The following is a 5,840-nucleotide window of genomic DNA, read 5'->3' as shown; positions in this document are numbered from 1 at the left end:
CCCTGATATAAAATTCATAGAGATGAAATCCCACTTCTATTCAGCTATGAGCATGGGCTGAAGCAATCCAAGAGGTCGGCGGTGTTCAACCTTGACTTCTGGCACGTGAGACAATGGGACACATACTCTGCTATGTAGGCCTTCATGTTGTCCCACCATTACGACCTCTTCATGTCGCGGTACATCTTCGTACTACCAGGATGCATTGCCATCCTCGAATAGTGAGCAACATCGAGGACTTCCTTCCTCAAGTCAGTAAGATTTGGGATGCATAGGCGGCCACGGTAACGTAAGCCTACATCCGTACCAACTCTCCACTCGGCGTCCTTATCGTCTTTAACCTACTCTCGAAGTTCAGACAATCGCTCATCGTCCTTCTGGGCCTCAATGATCCTATCATCAATAAGTGGCCGCACACGAACGTGCGCGACACTCTCGAACGACTCCTCCACAGTGAGCTTCTGCTCGAAGTCTCACACGAACTCTACCATACCCCATTCTGCCACCATCAGCGGAGCCGCAAACTCTGTGGTCTTCTTGCCGCTCAACGCGTCTACCACAAGGTTGGCCTTGCCAGGATGGTAGGAGACCTTGAACTTAAAGTCCCTCAAGGTTTCCATCTACCGTCGTTGCCTCATATTCAAGTCCCTCTGAGTGAATATGTACCTAAGGCTCTTGTGGTCGCAAAAGAGCTCGAACTCCTCTCCGTAAAGGTAATGTCTCCAGAGCTTCAGTGCAAAAATGATGGTCGCTAACTCTAAGTCGTGTGAAGGGTAATTCTCCTCGTGTTTCCTCAACTGCCTCGAGGCGTAGGCAATCAACCTGTCCTTCTGCATAAGGACACAATCCAAACCAACGCGAGATGCTTTGGTGTATATAATATATTTAACCCCTTGCTCTGGCAATACTAACACAGGGGCAGGCGTTAGCTTGTCCTTCAGCTCCTGAAAAGCTGCTTCCGCCTTCTCATTCCAGGCGAACTTCAGATCCTTCCATGTCAACTAAGATAACGGTCTAGCAATCTTGGAGAAGTCCCTAATAAATCGACGGTAGTACCCTACCAGACCAAGAAAGCTCCTCACCTCAGTAACCAAACTGGGCTGCTCCCAGTCCTGGATCGTGGCTACCTTAGCGAGGTTAACTGCTATCCCTTTCTTAGACACCACATGTCCCAGGAACTTGACTTCTTCTTTCTAGAAGTCGCACTTCATGTACTGTGCGAACAACTGGTTCTTCTTCAGAGTACCCAAGACTGCTCGTGGGTGTTCCTTGTGCTCTTCCCGACTCTTAGAGTATATCAGAATGTCATCAATAAACACGATGACGAATCGGAACAGAAACGGCCAAAACACTATATTCATCAGATCCATGAACACAGCCGGTGCATTCGTCAGACCAAACGACATCACGAGAAACTCATAGTGCCCAAAACTGGTTCTAAAAGCCATCTTCTGCATGTCCTCATTCCTGACGCGTAACTGATGATACCCTGACTGCAGATCGACCTTCGAGAAGTATCGTGCCCCCTTCAACTGATCAAACAGATCATCTATCCTAGGCAAAGGATACTTGTTCTTCACCGTTACCTGGTTCAACCTGCGATAATCAATACATATTCGCAGTGAACCGTCCTTCTTTACAAACAACACAGGTGCTCCCCAAGGAGACACACTGGGTCGTATGAAGCCCGCATCTAAAAGATTATCAATCTGTTTTCTCAACTCCTCCATCTCACATAGAGGCATGCGATACATGATTAGCAAAATGGGTGTCGCACCGGGTGCCAGGTCGATAGTAAAGTCGATCTCGCACCGAGGAGGTAGTCTAGGTGTCGCCTTAAACATGTCCCCAAACTCCAGGACTACTGGCGTGTTCCCTAACATCGGCCCATCAACATGCTCTAGTAAGATAGCATAACAACCAACACAACAGGGCCAACTGACCTGGAAAAGTAAAGACCGTGCCCTCAGGTCCATAGGCTATCACGACCCTGGTCTCGCAATATATCTCTGCCCTCATCTCGGTGAGCCAATCCATATCGAGGATAACGTCGTAGTGCCATAGCGGGGCGACGATCAGGTCGACATGCACTATCCTGCTACCCAAGTCTAATGAACATGCCTCACACATCCTGGTAACATCCAACAAGGTCCCTGTAGCGGTGAGGATCCTCACTCCCCTCGAAGTAGTAACCAATCTTAGCCGCTTGACTGCAGTGCATGATATGATCAAAACAGTGGACCCGGTGTCTACCAATAAAAAGATAGGCGTACCTTGAATCTGTGTCGTGACTTCAAAAGCCACAGGTGCTACGTCTGATGCCTCGAATGTCTCAACTGTAAGTGAGTGCACTCGAGCCTGCTGTGAATGGTTCGGCTGTGGTGCCATAGGCTGTTGAGGCAGCCTAAAGCGAGGTGCCGATGGTCGGAAGGAGGGGTTTGCAGGTATTGTCCGTAGAGGTGGAGCAGAGATAGCCTGAGGCATCGGGTGGTTGATCCTCTGAGGCGGTGAGAATCCACTGTCCCTCATTGTGGAGAAGCAATTTGTCTCCGTGTGGCCTGACCTCTTACAGTAGGTACACCACACGTCTGATTACCTCGTCGGGGCTAGAGGAGCCATAAGCCTAGGTGGTGAATCTACACGTGGCCTTTTACTGAGAAACAGTCTGCTCAAAAGATCCGATCGCAACCTAGGAGCCATAGGTGCTCGCATACGGGACTGCCTGTCGCCGTCCTGCTTTACTCTCATAGACATGCTTACTAGCTCAACATAGCTGGGTATGTTAGTGCATCACATCTTCGAGCGGATCTCGGGTCGTAGACCCTCAGAAAATCATTGCATGCACATCGGCTCATCAGCCAATATCAACGGAGCGTACCTGCCCAGCTCCGTGAATCTGTTCTCATACTCCGCCACTGTCATCCCTCCTTGTCGGAGGTGAAGGACTCACTCTTCTTCTCGTGGCGATAAGTGAGGGGATAGTACTTCTCGTGGAAGTGAGTCTCAAAGCTGCCCACGTTCATACATATCCGACCGCAACAGTGTGGAGAATGCTGTCCCACCATAAGTTGGCCTCCTTCTCAAACATGAAGGTGACTAACTCAATCTGCTCTACCTCAGTGCAGTGCAGCAGCTTTAGCATCTTAGAGATGCGGTCAAGCCAATACTCGGCCTCCTCGGGTTGATGAGTACCGGCAAAAGTAGGAGGCCGCAAGCGCTGAAATCGCTCGAACTGGCCGCTAGTACCTGCATTCCTAGCAGGGGGTGCAAATGGAGCAGGCGGAGCCACACCCATGTTCTGAGCAAAAAATCCCCTAAGGGTGGCCAAGAGCTGTTGTTGCTACTGCTGCTGCATCAATAACATCATCTGCTCTAGCCTATTAGTAGGAGGAGCGGCCTGAGGCATGTATGGCGTCGAAGTAGACACACGGTTCTGCTCTAAAACCGGTGGTGTAATAGGTTCGGCCCATTAGTGGGGCCAATGGCCAGCTGAGAATCTGGCATAGTGTCGTGAGTCGGGCCCAAACTAGGGTCCGTCTGACTATCGCTTAGGGGAGGAGCCCTGTCAATCGAGTCGCCAGGAGTGTGACATGCCGTAGTCCGTGCGGCCTTAGGTGGCATTCCCTATATTCAACATAGGGTGCAACCCAGGTCAGATTCAGCATAGTCACAAACTCAAACACAGCATTCACACACAGCTTAAGGAAACTTCATGCATTTCATTTACCAAAATTGTCACAATACATGAGATGCAGTATTACATGGATCATGATGAAAGATGCATATGAGCTAATATAAAAGGCTTCAAATACTTAAAACATGCTAGCTATTCGACCACAGTACTAAGCCTAACAAGGCTATACATAGCAACAAAGAAAGAAACACACAAAGCAACTAAAAGGACGACTACATGCAAGACTAGTCGTCAGAATCTAGCGATGGTGGAGGTGTACTCTTGTCCTGTACATAGCACAGGATGGACCTTAAGGTGTGAGACACCTTCTTGAATTTTCGTTTCATGAAGGCCTCAGTCTCTTCAACCTTGGTTCGGATCTGCATGATCTCTTATCGCAGGGCAACTTGGCCCTCTTCCAATTAAGCCAAGCAGGCCTCCCTGGCAGCCTGATCACTATCACACTCTCGCGTAGTAGCAAGAGGAGAGCCCTCATCAGTGTCCTAGGCCTCCTCTTCTTCCTCAGCCTGCTCTTCTTCTACCTCATCTCTGTCTTCCTCATCACTCTCTTCCTCTTCGCTCTCCATCTCATCCTCACTCTCGTCGAGTCAGGCTTGACGCTGACGTGGCCCAATCTCCATATTGTTGAGAGTGGTGTCGTTAATGAAATGGATTGGCACAGGTAGTTCTGCGCCAAGTCTGTAGGCAAATTCACGCGCAAGCTTGCATATAAGTCAGTCGAAGGGGAGTGAAATGGACATCCTAGAAGAGCGTGCAGTCTACATATCTGTAGCAGCACATACATAGGCAAGCACAACTTCTCTCCCTTCCCAGCTTGGTATAGAAAGTCTACCATCAGGCGTGTGCACTCGCTGCAATTGCTTCACCTGGGATACACGTTGTATGTGAAAATGTGGTAGAGCAGGCGAAAGTCGTCGGTCATATTCGATGCCAGGAGACTATTGTTTGAATTCCAGTGGACCAGTTGGCCACAAAGGAATCGCGTGCGGCGATCTCTTTCACATACACTCCGAAGATTCTTCTCTCTAGCATGGACCTCACCAAGCGGCACTCCCATAAGTCGGGCTATCAAGCCAGCATTGACTGTGAGATCTCGCCTTCCCACGAGAAATTTGAACTGCAAAGGCTCCAACGTTGGCTCCCGAATGTGCGTGTAAAAGGCTCGGACAGTGTTTACATTGGCCTTTGTCTTACCCTCAAATACGGGACCCCACACAGCCTCGACCAGGCGGTCCATCAACAGATATTCCCCAAAGAGCTTCTCATCCATGTGTGCTTCAAAAAGGACCCTACGGTCTTGAAATCTTCCATGAGACAGCTCCACCAGCAGAGCCCTGTCAATGGGAGCCTGGGGATTGAGATCCCGCTTGGTCCTTATCTCTTGATCGACGCTTGTACTTGCAATAGCGCATCTCGGTCTCCTTGAACGAGTAGGGCGACTAGGCCCGACTTCATCTATGGGAGCCCTCTTCTTCCCCATGAGGGAAAGAAGTGTGGAAAGTGAAAACATGGCCACCACAAGCTCAAAAAGAGCCATTTGAGTGAGATAACAATGGGGAATAAGATGGGTTGTAGGACTTGAAGATATATGAGTCCCAAATGGAAGGTTTGTGCACTCAAATCGAAGAAAATGAGAGAGATAAGAGGTAGGTGTTGATAAAAACGGTGGAGGGGTGGAAGTCTTGAAGGAAAATGAAGAAATGGGAGAATGAAGGGGAGATTTAAGAAGGAAAATGGAAGTTTTGGAGAGAAAGGAGAGCTTAGAGGTGTGTCAAATGAGGGAGGGGAGCAAATGAAATGGAAAAACCCATTTCTACTTGATTTGGTGGGCCATACAGCAGCCCACACGCGTCGGCCCGCCCAGCTCGGTCGGTCCGGGCGACGAGGGCTCGCTGATCCGGCGATGTCTCAACCCCTGGGCGATGACATCCCCCCCCCCCCCCCGGGGTGCCAATACATGTGGGATCCACTTTGGACCCCCCCGGATTGCCCCGTTTAGCCCCCGACTCCGTTTCAAGTTGTTTCGGGTTCCCACTAGCGTATATTCTCGTTTCTTGGGTCGTTTGAGGTTGGAATGGGTTAGACGGTATGGATACAACACATCAATCATGGTGGGGTCCACAGAGCTTGGTGACATCACTTCAGT

The sequence above is a fragment of the Magnolia sinica genome, chromosome 17 (assembly GCF_029962835.1).
Source record: "Magnolia sinica isolate HGM2019 chromosome 17, MsV1, whole genome shotgun sequence".
NCBI classification, from domain to species: domain Eukaryota; kingdom Viridiplantae; phylum Streptophyta; class Magnoliopsida; order Magnoliales; family Magnoliaceae; genus Magnolia; species Magnolia sinica.
Note: the sequence above shows the minus strand (reverse complement) of the source record.